The sequence below is a fragment of the Chroicocephalus ridibundus genome, chromosome 2 (assembly GCF_963924245.1).
Source record: "Chroicocephalus ridibundus chromosome 2, bChrRid1.1, whole genome shotgun sequence".
NCBI classification, from domain to species: domain Eukaryota; kingdom Metazoa; phylum Chordata; class Aves; order Charadriiformes; family Laridae; genus Chroicocephalus; species Chroicocephalus ridibundus.
In genome coordinates, this window is record NC_086285.1 from 150,275,094 (window position 1) to 150,293,768 (window position 18,675).

An 18,675-nucleotide genomic window follows, 5' to 3' on the forward strand; every position below is an offset into this window, starting at 1 on the left:
TTCCAACTCTGAAGATTCCATGATTCCGTGATTCCGTGATTTGGGAGAATGGAGTGACTTCATTGGGAGGGACTGAAGCACACTAATTCCTCTTAAAGATGAACAACCATATCCCTTCATGGCCTGTTAAAGGTGGAGTCCACTGGCAGAATGTATGGAAGCCATACCATTTCCTTCTCATTTGATTCGGGACCTCGACTGGTGCATGTGCTTTCTCAGTGCCTGTAGTATTTGGCATGTGTTCAAAGTCTGCAGAAGGATGACTGTGGGTCGTGGTGGAGATAAAGAACCTTCATACCTTGGCTTGCTTAGTATAGTACTATTAGACAGTCCTGGACAGAGCAAGAGCAGATCTGTTGGTACTCGGGGTGCCAGGGTGGTACAGGTTACAACTGAGGCATCTGTAGGCCTTAAGCAGCTCTATGAATCGACTTGATCAGGCAGTGGTACTGTAGTGATATTATTACCTGTATTAGACATTCTGTCTTATGAGCTGATATGGCCAATTCATTTATCTGCTTTGACTTTAAGTGATCTTTTATAAATTGCTGCTTTGTTACCAGTACAACAACATTTATGTCCTGGAATGGCAACATCTGTGCAAAAATAATATATGCCAATAATGAGATTTCTGGAATTCAGTGGATTTTGGTGATGAGTATATCTGAAAATACAATGAAGCACTTATCTGCATTTTCCAACACCTATCTAGATGCATTTCAAATTATGAATGTAAGAAAGACATTTTCTTTCCTTACCAAATACAGTTGTGATAGTCATAACCAAATTTACTGTTATCAAAACCCATTTTTGAGAATAACGTATTTTCTTAATGCCCAAACAGTCAAATAACTCTATTGTTACTGAAGGGATTAATGATACACATTGAGGAAACTTCAGAGACCCTCATGCATTCAATTTCCCTGAGATTTTTTCCATGATTGTGGACATCTCCAAGCACAAAATACCCAATTTCCCTCCTTTTTGCTGCCTGTGCTTTCAAACTAAGGCAGGTGTTGGCCTCTCTTCTCATGTCTATATTCCTCTGTTCTTGGGACTCTGCAGATAAACTCTTTTCTACCCATTTATTTGTTTAACAGTATGTAAAATCTTCAGAATTCCTCATTCTTATTGCTGGCATGCCTATGTCACTGATGGGGTTAAAAACTCTTAGACTAATGGAGCTCTTGCATACCTACCTTAGCCTTGTCCTCACAGATACTGTGCTACTGAAGTTTCCTTAGCAGTATTTTAATTCTCCTCAGCAGCTGCAGAGGGCTTTGGGTAAAATTCTCACACTAAATTCTTACACAAGCATACACAGAGTATCTGAAATTACATTTTAAATTAACTCCAGTTGTATGCATTCTGTTTACAGCTTATAGCAATAATTTCTGTAAAATCATAACGTGATAGGGTCTTGTTAGACTTACTAGTTTCCTTCTAGGTTCCCACAACATTAGGTGCTAAGGATATTTTTGAAAACAGAAATTAATTCTCCAGTCATTTATTTCCTTTGCTCATTTCTACTCATGCCTTGTCCCCAGTTTAGCAGGTTGACTCTGAACTGAATCATTTCCCTTTGCGGAGATGAACTCTAGTGAGAGAGCCAAATCATGAGAAAACCAAAGTGTGTGTCTAGACAACCCCTAGATAATTACTTAGGGAGGGAGTGGGACAACATTTTTTGCTTTTTCTTTAATCATGTAGCTTGCTTTCTGTTTTTGCCAAACTTGCTCTGGTGGGAGACGAGATGACGAATAAATCACTGTTTGGCACGTTAAGATGGGTAGGTTTTTCTGATACTGTCCAAAGAAGATGAAAGTGATACCAAGAAACAGTTCTCCTCAACCTAGTATTGAACTTGTAGATTAGTGTGCTTCAGCCTTCCACCCCCAAGAAGAGAAATGTTTTATGGTTTCACGCATTAAGACAAAGAGGAAATGTGGTAACAAGGTAGGGTGTCTGCGTGCTGAGCACTGAATAGCTCTTGTTTGGCACACACAGAGGTTTGGAAGAAAAGAGTAGATGTATAGTTGTGTAGCGATTTCTCCCTCTGAAAGGGACGGATTCAAGGTTAGAAGCTCCTGCTCCCTTCAGTAAATTTTGGATCATACCTAGTGGAACTGATTATTTCCGACAAACCTGAAACATTATCATCTCACAGTTTCCTCTGCAGAGATGAATAGAGGATTTGGGCTTTCAGTGAAAAAAAGAGAATTAAGCAGACTTTACATATTTAGAACACAGGCAGCAATGCCATTTGAAATTCTGTTCCACAAACTCTCTACAGCCCTTTCGTGACTTGCTGCACAGCTACAATAGCCGCAACATTTATTACTGGCTTAGATGTGTGAACAAGAACTAGCCTGATAGCTCAAGTGAGGTGAACACTCACAGGAGATAAATCGCCATTTGGTGACATATACCTGCAGTACAGCAAATAAAGAAGAGGAAATGGAGACACCAGACAAATGCAGCATAAGAGAGACAGCACAGAGCAGAGAGAAATTTCTGTAGAACAGTGGGTGGCACTGTGCACATGTGCTAAAAAAATTCAGCCTGCTGCCTAACCACTAATATGTGCAGTGTTGGAAAAGGAAAATGAAGGTGACACTATATATAGTTTAGCATTTTATCCATAAAGAACAGGGCTTGCACACATTTAATACTAGGTCTTCATCTTAGGCAAATAATGATGATGGTGATGATGATGATTATACTTTACAGCTAGCTCCATTGAACCTGCTTTTGGGGGATACCGAAGCACCCTGCAAACGACAGTGAAATCAGCACAGCATATTTCAGTACACACGATTCCTTTCATTAAAGGAGGCGTTATGGAATCATTTTTATTCCGGTCCCTGGAGGGCTGGGAGGAGTGCTGCAGCAGCACAGCGCGCCCAGCCACTGCAACTGGTTTTAGTGGAGGCCGGGGCGCTGGACCACACGGCTGCGGAGGGACCAGCCAGCTGCCAGAGGGCAGCTGAGAGGAGGAAAATGGGGTTATAGCACACAGTAACAAGCCTTGCCTTCTCCCTGCCATCCCTCACTGCTCTCTGGGGTGCTGCAGGAAGCATTGTGATTGCCTCTGTTCTTCTTAGACAGGAGCCTTATGTTTGAATATCAAAGTGACAAAGCACCCTGTTGTAATTTTCCAGTGCAAACCAAGGTACAACACTGTGAATATTTGTTTTAATAAATAATCTTCCTGCAAAACATAATCTGTATTCTATTAGCAGTGTAATGTGCAGAGATATATATGGAGAAATGTTGTGTGGGAGATCTTCAAATAGTAGAAGGAAAAGCTGTATTTGCATAGATCTCTTAGTGATTCATATGTATGTATTACTTCTTGTGTAGACCTAATAGAAATTGCAGTTCCCATGTGAATATATTGAAAATTCTGGCCATATTCCTTTCTGTGGGCACAATGAAGCTGACCTTTTTCACAACTGGTGAGAAATCCAGGATTAATATACATTCAGTTATAAGAAATATTTTTCATTCTTTCTTTGCTGAAAATACATATGCATTACAAAAAGATTAATAATTCTAACTAATCTTAGTCAAATAATGAAAGAGCGAGCAACCTAAAAACCACATCTGTTAGTTAAACTGTGCCAGATATTTAATGCATGACATGCACAACACATTAAAAAAAAAAGACAATTAACAATTCAAATGGGTTTCCAGACTACTGCACAATGATCTGATGGAAGTACGTATTCAGATCATGCATCCTTTTCTGCAGCTCTCTCCAGCAAAACTACATACCATCGAGAATGTGAAACATGGCCAGAGCTAATATGATAAAGGCGAACAAATTAAATCTTTTGGTAATTTAAGGAACGGATTCTTCACAGCCAAGCACTGTTCCAAGCAATTTTCCTGTTGGTGTAACCACAATAATGATGTTGAAATTGGTGACCTAATACAATGAAACTTAAACAAGGTATAATTATCTCTTGTGTACAGGTGGAAATCTTCATATATGTCAGTGTAACATATTTACAATAAGCACTTGTAGCGGTATAACTATGGACAGTGATGGACTGCCAGTGTTATAAAGAGACCAGGCATTTGACTTACAAGCAAGGAAACTGCGGAAACCCCCATTAGTGGAGCCGCAGCCCAGAGGAGATGTTAAAGGAAGCCAAATCTAGTGGATTTTAAGACTCAGGAGAGTGCTCCCGTCCCATACAGATACACACACACACACACAATACACACATCAGCACAGAAAGCAGTGCCATTCCCAGCACCCACATAAACACCAACAGCACTCACACAGACATCGCCAGCACCGGCAGCAAGTGTTTTTCCTTCTCTCCCGCTCACCAGGGCCAGAGTTCCCCAGTGGTTACTCTCTCCCCACCTCACCCCTCCCTCTCTTCATCCATCGGCACAGGCACATCCACGGGTCCCTCAAACTCCAGAGTGGTCTGTCCTGGTCATGTCTGCCCACAGTCCCTGCCCAGGCCCTGGGTCCCATTTGTCCATCCTTCAGCCCTGAATCTGGCTTGTCTGATCTGGCTGGCCCAGGTTGAACTTTGTTAGCGAGTCATCCCTCAAACGCCCATCACAGAGCAGAGTCAGGTTACATGGAAAACAGTCAAGAACAGAGTTCCATAAGAAGCTAGGGCAGTCAGAGGTGCACAGTTTGACCAGAAAAATAAACTGCAACAGCTTGTTTTGATGTAGGCCACCACTTTTATCCCACCTTCTCTCCGGTTTCCCACGCTTACTCCTCCTCCAGTAAGCCTACGGGCATGTCCTCTCAGTGTGCATACGGTGTGACGGCTTCCAGCCGATTAAGATAATGGGCACATTTGGGATGATTATAATGTTGGAATAGGTGGTCACTTTGGCAAAACAGGATAAACAATGCTATAGAATAGTGTGGACTATATTTTCACCACCCCCTACAGAAAAAAAACATATTGCTGCTTTTGGTCTTTTGGGTGAATGTGTGTTAATCAAAACTGGACATGTATTGTTGAGATGGCACACAGCATTGTGCTAAAATGCAGCTGTCCAGGTGAATGGAAGGGGAAAGGGATTGATGCTTGAGGAATTCTGAAGGGGTCTCTCAGATTAATTTAGGTGTGTTTTTCTACCTGTTGATCGTAGAGAAAATGTGAATGTCTCCATAAAATGACCCACTTAAAATGTGTTTATGTTACATCCATAGGGAATATGAGAGACTTGATACTATATTACAAATGCCTATATCCATTTGGGATGCAGTATACTTAATTTTCTTCTGAGAACTGAAAAGGCATGATGATACTGTTTCCACAATATTTTTATAATATTTCCACAACTATTGTTTTTCCACAATAGTATACAAACTAGTGAAATTATCCAGGTTTGGGTGGCTGGGCTGCCCAGATCGTCTTTTGTCTCCCTGAAAAGTAATACATAACTATATAAATCAGCACTGGACAATAATTAATGGTAAGCTCAAGTCAGCTTCCAGCTGACCTGTGTCTTTTGTGTGCTCGTCCAGTAAGAGCTAAATAACTTGCTTATGAGTAAATTTCCTAACCAGAAAATGATTACATGGAAGGGAAACATCACGACCATGTCAAATGAAATTAGCAGTAGTCCTGACAGATCTATACTTTTGTGTATTTCAAGGAATGTAAATGAAGCTTCTGTACTTTTTGCCCCAAGCCTGGATTGTGATGAATGTTCTTATCTTACCAGAGAAGTTCTCTCTATGAATGCTGGATGGTGTGCGGCAGACAGACTCAAGAGATTTCCAAGCCAAGGAGAAGGGGGTTTAGTATGGTAGGTATGTAAAGAACAAATAATCCTGTAAAGGAGGCAAACTAGACTGCTGCTTCAAATAATAAGTGGATTTTGGATATATAAATCCAAATTTAAACAGAATGTAGGTTGATGAGATCTCATTTTTTATTAACTTCTCCTTAGGAAATTCAATTGTTGTTCTTTCACTGCTGACATTGACGTTAATGTTATTTTTCTAGCTGTGGTCTGTAGCATATATTCCAAAAAGATTACTCTTTCCTGAAGGTTTTTGCCTACTTTCAGTTAAAACTGAATTTCATTTCTACCAAATAATTCATTATCCATGTCTCTGATGTGCCTGGGTTATAAAATAACAAGTACCACATTCTAGGAAATCTGCAGTAAGAGGAAAGAAAAGGATGATCTTTCTTTGACTCCACCACCACTTCTGAATTCTAAAAGCTTTCTGAAAGTTCTCTAAGATCATTGGTGGAAGAATGTTATAAAAACATACAAATACATCATAGTTACAGAATGTAGTCACCTTTCCTGCTTTACCCCAGCTCCACAGAAAACTACTTTGTGATTGATTAAATACTTCAGCTTCGGTTTAGTATTTAATCTGTCTCAGCTGTCAGTAGTTTTGAGTGCAGTTGAAAGAAATTTTCTCACTTAATTTAACAAGTTTCTATGTAACAACTGAAATCACCTGAAAAGGAATATTCTTTAGCCTGATTGAGTGTGAGTATACAGTTAATCAGGGAGCACTGTGCATATGGTGTCTCTTAAGGGGCAAGGAAGAGCAGCGTTAGGTAAATATTTTTTAGAGCAGATCTTAGCAAGGGACAATAATACAACACAACCTCGGAGACCAACAGTAGGCTCCTTAAGCATCCAAACCCAGATACATTCCTCCAATTTAAAGTCTAGGAAGAATTTGTCACCTGTCTTAAAAGTAGCCTTCAATTCAGATAGCCTCAGAGATACCTTATAAATATTCTAAATGTGTTTTCATATGAAAGAGTACAAATAACTCACAATCTCTTGGAGGGGTTCTGGTCCTGCAATTGCAGCTATTGAAGAGGTACCTAGTCTTAGCTGTTCCTGTTGACTGCCTTGGTAGTCATTGCAGATTCATGGTAACCACCCAGCTTGAACGATCACCTTAAAACAAAATAATCTTCCAGAAGCATTTACCTCCCTCTGTTGTCTTTAGAGGAAGTATAAAGCAGAGCCATAAATTAGGTGCCTTACTTTCCACAGCTAAGTGAGATGGGAGTGCTTAAGTGGTAAATGTTGATTTAGTTTAAAAGCTTTTGAAAATAATGGTCTTCAAATGTGCAGCGTCAGACAGCTTTAGCAATGCTACAAGCACTATGTGTAATACATCTTTAATCTATTCTGCAGATTAGTTACACTCCAGATTTCATCATCTTGAAGCTTTTTGACCCAGAAGACACGAGACTTCCTGATGCACTGTTTCAAATTGGTATACCACCAAGTAGTGTGCTTTTGTGCATAGAGAGCTCAACATACTTTGCCTTAGAATACATTAGTCTTATTTCGCTCTTGCTGTTCAAGGAAGCTTAGATTTGCAATCAGTGTAAGTGTTTTGCATCATATAAGTTAATGAAAAATGGGGCTTTAATATGACCTAGAGTCACAGTTTTCATCTGCAAAACCAAAATCACCTATTCCTAGAGCATTCCCAGTAGATGTGTCCTTCACTTGTGCTTAAAATCCAGCTATAAGAACTACATGTTGTCCTTGAGGAATACATCCCATTGCTTCTATCCTCTGTGCTAAAAAGCTTTTTCCAAATGCATAACTTAAACTCTCTTGTTATGATAATTAAATTAATTTTGTTTTTAGATACATGGACACATTGCTTCCTTCCTCTTTCTGCTGTCTCCTACTTATCGAAAATATTACTAAATATGGGAGGAAATTAACTATCAAAATATTTTATCTCAGTTATTATATCCACTCTGTACTGAACATTTTCTTCAATGCCTTCTTCAGTTAGTTTCCATAGCTATATCATGGATACTGTTGTGAAACACAGGCATCTGTCAGGAAGATCAATTTTATTTTAGGAAGAAAACTTCTACTCAATGCTATCAACATGGGTCAGTGTGAAATTTCACTCAGAGAACAGTTAAATTAAATTAAATTTAAATTATTTTAATTTCAGTGTCTACTTCAGTGTCAAGAAGTGTGTAAACTGTAGTTAGGAGGCTTGGATACTGAGGTTTGATACTTCTTGATCATGGAAGACATTCTTTCAGGAAAGGCAATTGAATTCCTCAAGCAAAATTCTGCCTAAAATGAGTTAATGACATTTCTGACATTGTCTGCAGTGTGTGGCATTTCAGCTCCTAACTAAAGGCATCCAGAAACAGTGATACTGAAATGAGACATAATTTAGGAAGCCATTATTGTTGGGCTTTAATATGGGGATTTGCACAGCCTATGCCAATATGCTTAAGTTGCTTTGTATCCTTGACATTCCATCAAATCATGACATAGCTAAGCCTACAGCTTGTCAAGGTCACTAGTACGGATGAGCTCCACTGATGTCCGCATTACAGTGATTCTGGGCCCTTCTCTTTAAAGAGACTCTAGAATATTTTTTGGTAAGTGCTGTTCTATGGTGATGCAATAATGTCAATTATTACATCTGGACTTTACTGTACATTTTCTGTGTTTCTTGGAATAGAAGTTTGTTACATTATGTTAAAGGAAAATCCTGATAGAACTTACTGTAATTCCCATTAGGACTGTGTGAAACATTTGTCTTTCAGCATTCAAGGAAAAAACATCTGTGAGAATAACAAAAAGGGTAGGTTTTAGTAGCAATTGCTGCAGATATCAGTAAGTACCAGTGGAATATAATTACAATAATCAAACTAAAGAAAACCATTCATGCTGTTAGTAAAATAATATGCTTTCTCTTATGTGAATAACTAAGGGACAGGAATGTAATGCTATCAAACACTCTTAAGAACAGAAAATAGTACCCTGAAAGACCACGCTAACTGACATTACGTGCCTGTTTTAAGTGGTACCACACCATAGTGCAACATCTAATGTGTGGTTGCCTGAGTTCCTGTAGGCAGTTGGGATGTAGTCAGTTGCAAATAGGTACCTGCTCACAAAGCAAACAAAAGCTTCTTTAAGAGATTCAAGTTTTGGAACGTGTCCTCAAATCCCTAAAACTTGATAAGTAATTTTTACATAAAAACACTGACATTGCCTTTGCCATACTTGGAATCATTTCTCCCTAATCAGGATGAAAGTGTTTAAATGACAACAGAAGCGGTAGGTTTGCTTGGTGTATCACTGCCTGCAAGTAACTTAATAGGCTTTTGTATTTCCTCAGGCCAGTCTTTTTCTAAAATTGTTAGTTTGAAATCTGCAGTGTTAGTGTTGAATATATTGTCAGGACTTGGCCAAAAAGCTGTCCTGTAAGCATGTACCAGATATTTAACACCGCGAATGCCAGTTGGTGAAATAAACTGCCATGCAGAAACTTAGTGGAGCACAAAGCTCTGTTCCATGAGACCAGGGACCAAGCACTCTCCTTCACATTTATGTGCAGCTAGCAGTGAAATGGCATCAAATGTATGAGAAAAACTGTGGGGTGAATTTGTTATCATTAGCCAAAATGCATTAAGAACTTTAAAAAGAGAATGAAAATCAGTGCAACATAAAAGGTAAGTTTCCACACTGCTCTATGTTGCTATGGATCTTGATTCAAAGGCCCTCTAAGACCCATGAAGCGAATTCAGTGGGCCCTTTCAGAGCTGGCTTTAGGCAGCTACTGCCAAGGAAAAATACAGGATTATTGATCTTGAGTGGATAAAGGCACTTTCCTGAGAAAAAATAGAAATTTTGGAGGAGGAAGCACTCCCACGCTTAGAATTTTCTATTACTCAAAGAAAATTTGTGGTCAGGTGTGCTCCCTTGTCTTGTCCCATTCTTAGTTGAGTAGTTTTCTTCAGCCCCCACCAGGAAGCTTCAGCACCTCCTTCTGGAGCTGGATTCCACTTCAGGATCCAAATTGTTAACCCAGTCTAGATCTTTCTTTTGTGAGTACCTTAATTTCCTGTTCTTTCTATTCTGTGTCCTTAAGGAGAGATGTTTTAGCAATCATTTTAATAAGCATTATTTTGCTAATGAAAGCACATTAAGCCTTTGCGGAAGTAAAGAGATATTGTTTCAGCTAGCTATAGTTGTTTTAGAGCTGATTGAGAATTTCAAGGAGCATCATTATTACTGAGAGAGCATTACTGATATTATTCCCAGACACACTGAAAAGATGTCAATAAGGCAAAAGTTTTTCCCTGTAAAAGTTTATTATATAGATACATAAGATGGAAGAATGAGAAAGTAGAAGATAGTAAATTTTTTATCCCCGTTCCAGAAAAGGATAGCTGCAGCAACTAGAGATTAAAAATTTTGTTTTATGTCACAGTTCATGGCACAGCTACGTGAGTTAAAGCATATGCTTCTGCCTTTACTGTAAAATCAAGATTAATTTATATTTTAATTGTTCTGTCTTATAATTTAAAAAGTTTGGAATTTCTTTATTTAAACCTTGCTGTTCAGATGAGGCTGTGTCAGATTTTTCCTAGCAGTATAAACAGAGTGAGAATTACTAACCTTAGAAAATTAAAGAATAGAATTGTTTATACGTTGGTAGCAACTTGGTCCTGTTCCATTAAATAATTAGGTTGTGTCTCTCTAGTCTAAGATTAAAAATAATTTGAATTTATTTTAATGTACATTGGGAACTAGGAAGTTAAAAATATCTGTGATTTATGGAATTAATGTATCATTTGACATAATAACCATTACATGGCACAGTATCTCCACTACATGTGAACGGGGTAGCAATAATACTCTACAGTAAAATTCACAACTTAAAAAATGCCGAAGCACAATACTTATATGTATACAATCTCAAAAAGATGGTCTGTTTCCTTCCCTGAATTTAAAGCTAGAAATTTTCTACCAATTTATACTATAAAAAACTCTTGAACTTTCAATGAGTCTTAAGTACGGCAGTATGTAGGTCAAGGACAGCACAATTTACTTCCATCATTGACTTTTCCTGAGAAAACAGGAAAAATTAAAAAAAAAAAATAAAAGGGGCTCTGGAGATAATTTTAAGTCATACAAATGCCTGTTTTTTTGAATGCTTAATTGATTATATTGATGCTTCTCTACACCAAGGAAAACTACCTGAAACAATGAAATGTCAAAACACATGGTTTGAAAACTGGAGCACGTTCTTGGGTAAGTTTAGTGTAGCAGTCTGAAACTGGCCTAAGCTGCTTTCCAAAGGCAAGAGCCTCTGAGGACGGAAGGAGAAGTCTTTGCAGTTAACACAGTGAAGGCATTAGATGGAAATCTAGCAGCAGATTGTTTTCATTGCTGCTGTTATTTTTGTAAGGACAAAGAGAACTGGTATATTACAAAGGTTTATGAAATGTAATGACAATGTATTAAATAATGAGTATCATGTCATACGCTTAATTTCAGTCGGTCACTAAAATAAAGCACAGATTTAAAAGATCAGAAGAAGGAAAAAAGTTGTCTAGTAATACAGGGTTTGCCCAGAACAAAAAAATTACAAAAGTGTATTTATATTGAAAAATTGAATGATTAGAAGAAACTAATTTAAATGTAGGAGGTGAACATTATTTCCTCTTAATGATCTCACTTTCTTTTAGGTATTATGATATGATTTAAGGATAATCATCAGTTTTTGAGATTAAACAGCAATCAGGAAAAAATACCAATGAGAAGAACACCATTTTTTCAATTTCTAGGTTTCCTGTTTCAATTTTATTAGAGTTTTGGAAGATGATAGCATTTTACCCTGAGTGCAATGATACTTTATGTCTTTTTGTGTGTTCAGCTGCCTATTCATTAGTTGAAATGTTCACTTGTCATGGTAACTAAGTGGATTGTATGCTGCAACTAAAACCTTTTTGAAGGAAATATTTTTTGCGTAGTTTCCATTACACAGTCAGTTTTCCATCCTGATACGATGCCCAGATTAGTTTTTTACTAAGGTCTTTATGCATTACTGCCTGCTCTTGCACCATTTGTTTCATGATGTTTGGTAGCCCAATGAGTATGTTTTTTGCCTCATTCCTAATAAAATATCTGTGTTGACAGTGTAGGGTCTTAGGACTTGTCTGGGTTTGATGGGGTCTGCTTTTACCCTGTTTCAGTAATCGTCTAGTGGTCAAGTGTTTGTTGCCTAACCTGTCTGAGCTTAACCTCTGGAAATATCACATATGGTACAGGCCTGACAAACGTACATAGCTAATGTGTTATGAACGACAACATTTATGCCATTTGGGGCTGGAGGAGGTTATTGTGCAATTTTCAAAGTAGCTAGCAAAGAATAAGAAGGAAGCAGGCTGCGATAAGAAAACATAAAGATAGCTTTCCAAGTCGACCCTTAGACTCCCATGAACATTGTTGTCCTCCCAACAAAGGACTCAAGATGCTGCTCAAACACCATACACCTCAAATTCCCCCCCCCCGCATCCCTCCCCCAATATGAGGAAGGATGAAACTGCCAATGTTAGGGTCCAATAAATACTGTAAGTGTAAACACCAGACAAAAGGGATGGCTAGTAGGAAGACATTTTTTTAGTACAAAAATCTGCAGTGGGTTAAATGGTTGGGAATAGTCAGAAGATTTGTAAATCAGGCCTGACTGATCTGACTGTTGTCCCTTCCCATGGCAGGGGGGTTGAAACAAGATGATCTTTAAGGTCCCTTCCAACCCAAACCATTCTAGGATTCTATGACTGCTTTCTATGACAAAATGCCTGGATTTTCAGATTACAGCATAGCAGTGGATGTGATTTCCTTTGATTTTATCAAGACTTTCAACATCTTCTCCCACAATATTCTCATATCCAAGTTGGAATGTTACAGAGTGGATGGGTGGACAGCTAAATTGTTGGGTGGTTGGGCTCAGAAAGTAGCGGTTAGTGAGCTGGACTCTACCTGATAAAGAACTGACAAGTAGGGTACCACAGGAGCCTGTCTGGGACACATCCCATTTAATAGGTACCAATGACTGTGAGATGACGATGAAAAGTGCCCTCATCAAGTTTGCAGATGACACCGAACTGGGAGGATCAACTAATATGCTCAGTGTCCTGGTTGCCATCCAGAGAGACCTAGACAGGCTGGAGGACAGGGCCAAAAAGGAAAATTTTGGAAGTCAGCAAGGACAAATGCAAAGTCCTGCACCTGGGAAAGAAAGAAGAGCCCTTGGCAAAAAGAAAGCCTGGGACTGGAAGTAACAGTTTTGCAGAAAAGGAGCTGGGGCCCAGTAAGCTGAACGGGAACCAGTCTGCAATGAAGAAAGTCAGCATCATCCTGGGCTGTCTTCTGTTGTAGTCAGCACTGTCTAGACCACACCTAGAATACTGCATTCAGGATTGGGTATCCCCAACACATGAAAGATATTGATAAACTGGAGCAAGTTTAACGGAGCTGGTCTGATCTGAAACACTTGCCATATGAAGAGTTGCTGGGGAAAGTTGTCTTGTTCAGCTAGGGAAGAGAAGGCTATGGGGGACCTAAACCCAGCTGGTCAGTGCCTACAAGGAGGCCATGAAGAAGATGGAGTCAAGCTCTTCACAGCATTGCCTGATTGGAAGAAGAGACACTGTGGACATGTATTGATGCAGGAGAGGCTCCAGCTGGGAATGAGAAGCTTTTTGACCACGAGGACAGTCAATCAGTGGAACAGGTTGCCAGAGAGATAGTGCAGTCTCCATCCTTGGAGATTTTCAAGACCTGACTGGATAAAGCTCTGAGGAACTTGGACTGATCTCATTGCCCTGCTTGCAAGGGGTTGGATGAGAGACCATGAGTTTCCTTCCACACAGTTACCTGTAATTAGCAGCAATGCACAGTTTACTGTTATTTTTTGAAGAGTTATTTTCTCCTTTGATAACTTTGCATCATGTCAAAGGGACCAGTTTTGCTCACATTTCTAGTTTGATGTCTTTTCATGCTGAAAGTCTCAGGATAGACATACAGTTAGTTATTAGGTGATTTCAGTACCTTAATTAGCTATTATATTTAATTGTGCTTACATAAAGCTCAACAAATGACTCAAGACAAACAAACCTTCTCTAATAGATAAGGGGATGTTGACATAATTGTGCATTAATAATGTTGTTAATTATATTTTTCACAGCAGTAGCATCCCTAGACACTGGCCAGGATAAGGGCTTACATTGTGCTAGGCAGCAAACAAACAGAATGGTTCTTGTCCTGCACTTGTTTGGAATTGTGGGAGACATAGTTTAACTGAAGGACAATGCTGGGGGTTTAAAACATGGATTCTTTTGTGCTTAGTCTTCAACTCCCATAAGGGCATGTCAAAAAATATCAAAGGATGGTTTAATGGTTTAAAAGGGAATTGACATGTGACAAAAATGTCATGCCATTTCAGTGGAGGAAGATGGTTTGATATGAATTGATTGGTTTGTTGCGCTTTTTTTCCCTTTTCCAGTAACAATTGAAAAATTTCAGCAAAATAGGGAATTACCTAAAGCAGGAAATTTACTACATAAAAAATTAGTTTCGAAAATATGTTTTCACTTTTCCCTTATAACTAAATTCTGGAAGGTGGAATGGGAGAAGTGAGGTGCAAGACCTGTACTGATCACCAGCATAAAGCTCCTGATGTTTGTGTGCGCAAGAACAGGGAAGCACTGACAAATAAAAAGAAAAATATTATTGCAACTGTATATGTAATCTACAAAATCATTTGTAACTGTCATCTTCCCTTTCTGCATGGAAGTAAGGGGCAGATCCTGTCTGTGCTGGATGCCTATGTGCAATTTTTTTCTGCTAGCAGTGGATAAAAATAAGGAATTGTGTTTTGTGCAGCCTTAAAAAACTCCATGGGAATGCAGCAGGTGTCATACACTGAATAACAGATGTGTACTTACTGAAAGTAAATACTGTCTCTTCCAAACAACAAATTGTTTCTAGAGGTCAGAAGTCAGCCAGGTGAGCCCTAAGAGCATTCATTCTTCTTAACTGCAGTTTCACAGGCATCCTTCTCCTGTTCATTATGGTTTTCACCCTCCTCTAAATATTTGGAAAAAGTTGGCAAAGACAAATGAAAAACATGCTACGTTCAGCGAGCATTGTAAATCACTCCACGAGGTGTAAAGCTGTAGAGCTGTACTAACACAAAGTGAGAGAGATGAGTTTTCTTATACAGAGATGGAAGAAAAAATTATTGCCTGTAATTAGTTTCTGAGGCAGTACTTTGACGTGCACGTAAATCAGCACTTTCACTGCAAATAAATGTCTATTCTTACCTGCTTTATGCCCCCGACTTTATTTTCACTCTCTCGCAACATATTTAATGCTGATACTTGGTTATACTTGGTTATTTTTCAGAAGGGACAGTGCTTGAGTTGCACACCTTCATAAATGCTTATGCTGACCAGGTGTGAAGAGGAGGGAGACCAGAACAGGATGATGAAGACAAGGTGAAGACAGAGCCTCTTTTTACCAGGCACAGTAGAAAAATAAATACACATAAAAACTACAGACCAGCAGTAAAAACTTGGAAGTATGTCACAATTCAGGGCCAAATGGTATGGAGATCATAGCAAAGAGCTGAAGTTTTAATCATAGAATCACAGAATGGTTTGGGTTGGAAGGGGCCTTAAAGATCACCTAGTTCCACCCCCCTGCCGTGGGCAGGGACACCTCCCACTAGACCAGGTTGCTCAAAGCCCCATCCAGCCTGGCCTTGAACACTTCCAGGGATGGGGCATCCACAGCCTCCCTGGGCAACCCGTTCCAGTGCCTCACCACCCTAGTATAGTTTTAGTATAGTTTTATTTCCTTAGAGGAGTTTATTGAAGTGTTGCTGCATACATTGTGCTACCGGTCAGTGATACTGGCCTCCAGAACTACTGCTCCTTCCCGTTCCTTCCTTACAACTGTCTCCAGTACCATACCATGGGGTGCTGCAGTGGGAAACAGGTATGAATTACAGTCATCTGGCAGCAAAAGAAGAAGAATGGCTCTGTTTTATTTTTTTAAGCCAAATCAGTTCCTTGCTGTACGCTGCAAGGTGGACCCACAAGGGGCTGTGTTGGCATAACTGAGGGTCCTGTATTGGACCACAGAATAGGTGAGCACAGTTTGATAGGCCTAAACCCCAGCTTTTCAAAAGTAGGTTTGCTACAATAATTTCTTTGCTCCCAGTATGTGAATGTCTTGCCATCTCATCAGTTGAAAGGGACTGGGAATGAATGTATGAAACGAAGCTGGATTTATGGAAAGTGTTACAGAAAGTAAGAAAATATGCTCAGATGACAGAAGTTGTATGATGATTTAATAGACTTACAATGTCAGCCTTGTAAATTGAAATCCCCCCCATTAGATTTTATATTACCATTAAAAAGAAATAGAAATACGTTAACAACAATCTTAGTAACAGCCTGAAAAAGTGTGTTTCAGTGCAAGTAACTCCTATATGGAAATCAATGCTAAAATGATGGAAAATGTGTATTTTATTTCACTTTTATCTACTAAATTTAAACATTAATTTCAATTACCTCTGCATGAAAATGTGGAAACAATTAAAATATTGATATTCAATAATTTATTGTAAGGTCTTGCTGTCTTAGAGTCTCCCAGATACCATCCAGATAAATATTCCACTTGTGTGTGGAGTATTGATCTTAGAGAAGTCAATGTGTTTTGATCAAGAGAAGATCCTCAGCTACTCTAGAGGGTTCTTGCAAAACAAAATTAATCTGAGTGGAAGATTGTAATTAATATGTGCTGCTCAATTTTACTTACTTAAAGACAGAATTCTTGGTCTTTGTTTTCTGTAGGATGCTGATGTGTAATCAATTTCTCTATTTCTTTGTCTGGTCTAAGAAAACTAAATAACTTCTATAGATATACAGTGTGCCCACATCACATATTAAACAAACTTTGCTGTGTTATTTACCATATTATTGTAAGTGTGAGGTCTATGGTAACAGATTCTAACTGCATTTGGATAGCTTTATGCCTACAATGAAAAAAACCAGTATTTTATATTACCAAGACCTTTTTTTGTAAACCTCATGAATAAATTGCAAGGTATTTTGCATGTCCAGGCCAATTTTTTGCCATGACATCTCAGTAATGAGGACCCTAGGTTGATGAGTGGTTAGCTAACCTAATGATTCTCTATAAATTTATATCTAAAATTTTATGTATGTGTAAATGATATATATATACACAAAATTACTGTAGGTAGTGTCAGTTAGCTTGCACTTCTGTGTGTGTCAAGGGCTCAGTGCTGAATAGCTTGTGCACTGTAAATTTGCTTGTTAGATCAATGGTTCTTTTCCTTTCCTGTGTTTAATTTTGTGAGTTCCCCATCCCCTTACCCCCAGCTCTTACTGCACCTAACAAGGTCCCAGCATCTGCTCAGTCTTCTGGAGTCAGGAGTGAGGACGTAGTAACAGAGATCCTCTTCCTGCGGGGAAAGGAGTGGGAGAGAAATTACTTGATTGATCATCACTGCCACTCCTGCAGTGCTGCCTAGCAGCTGTAAGCCAGCAGTCCTGAACAGAGCTGCCCTTTCTCTCCCTCTCAGCGCTGGGTTTCAGCATGTCCCCTCTTGCTTTGCCTTTCTCCACCTCTTCGTATGCAGCCCAGGCTCTGAGAAGCATCCTTCTTGTTATAGCCGTTTGGCAGGCTACCAGGAGCAGAGCACATCTGGTATCACCATCGTCCCGCTCCCCAAAGGAAAACTCTTTCTCTCTTTGCCCATAATATGTCCTTGGGAGAAAGACATTCTCCAGTAGGACGATATCTGGCTGCACATTAACTTCCCAAAAGATGAGCTTCTAAACTCACTTAAGAGCGGATAACAGCTATAGGAAGCATTTCCCCCTGATGCGTGAAATGTTATGTGGGCCAAGGGGATGCACACAGTGAGTGCTGTAGCTCCCTAGCCCATTCTCCAAATGCCCTATAGAGGTTGTGTAGGTGGTACTGAGTACCACAGCAGCGGGTACGCGTGACACGACTAACCAGGAATGTTGTCTGGCATTCAACAGTGTATTGGGGAACATGCTTGAAGCACAATCATCCCTAGGAGTTTATCATAGTTATTTTTCCCTTGGCACTGGAATTAGTCAGAATAAACCATAAGTGAACGCATTATAATGTAACTATGGAGTTTCCCAGCTCATTTATTCAGATTTTCTCATGAATTCATGGATTTTTAAAGCCAGGAGACATGACTAATTCACCTAGTTTGATGCCTTATATGTCACTCACCGTAGAAATTTCTTCTGTTATTCTTTTGCTGAGACCAATAGCATGTTGCTGGCTGAAGAATGACTTCTGGGAAGGATCTTGTAATCAGTTTCCAGGAACAAAAAATGGAGAATCAAACCACTTCCCTTACCTTAAAAGGTAAGACAAAATTTTAATCTGTATTTCATGGGCTTTAGTCAGCAAGCCCTTTTCTGCTGGGTCAAAATTAATTTCAAATATAGTATGTACTTTCTAAGAAATTGCTTATTTGCTGAAATGAAACAGAATAACAAGATTAAGCTACATGGTTGTTTAATCATAATGAATTTTCTCTTTTCTGTGGCTTCCTTTTATACCTTTTCCATTTTCCCACTTTTTTGTTAAAATATGGTGAACAGAACTGTAATACTAGCTTCACCAATGATTGCCACTTTTTCTGAAGATAAAACATTATCTCCTTTCCTTTTTCAGTTATTCTCCTGTGCTTATATTCAAAGATTCCATTAGTTTTTTGGCTTCTGCAAGATACTGGATCGTATTAGTTCACTTACTCACTGCAATGTATACATCATCTCAAAG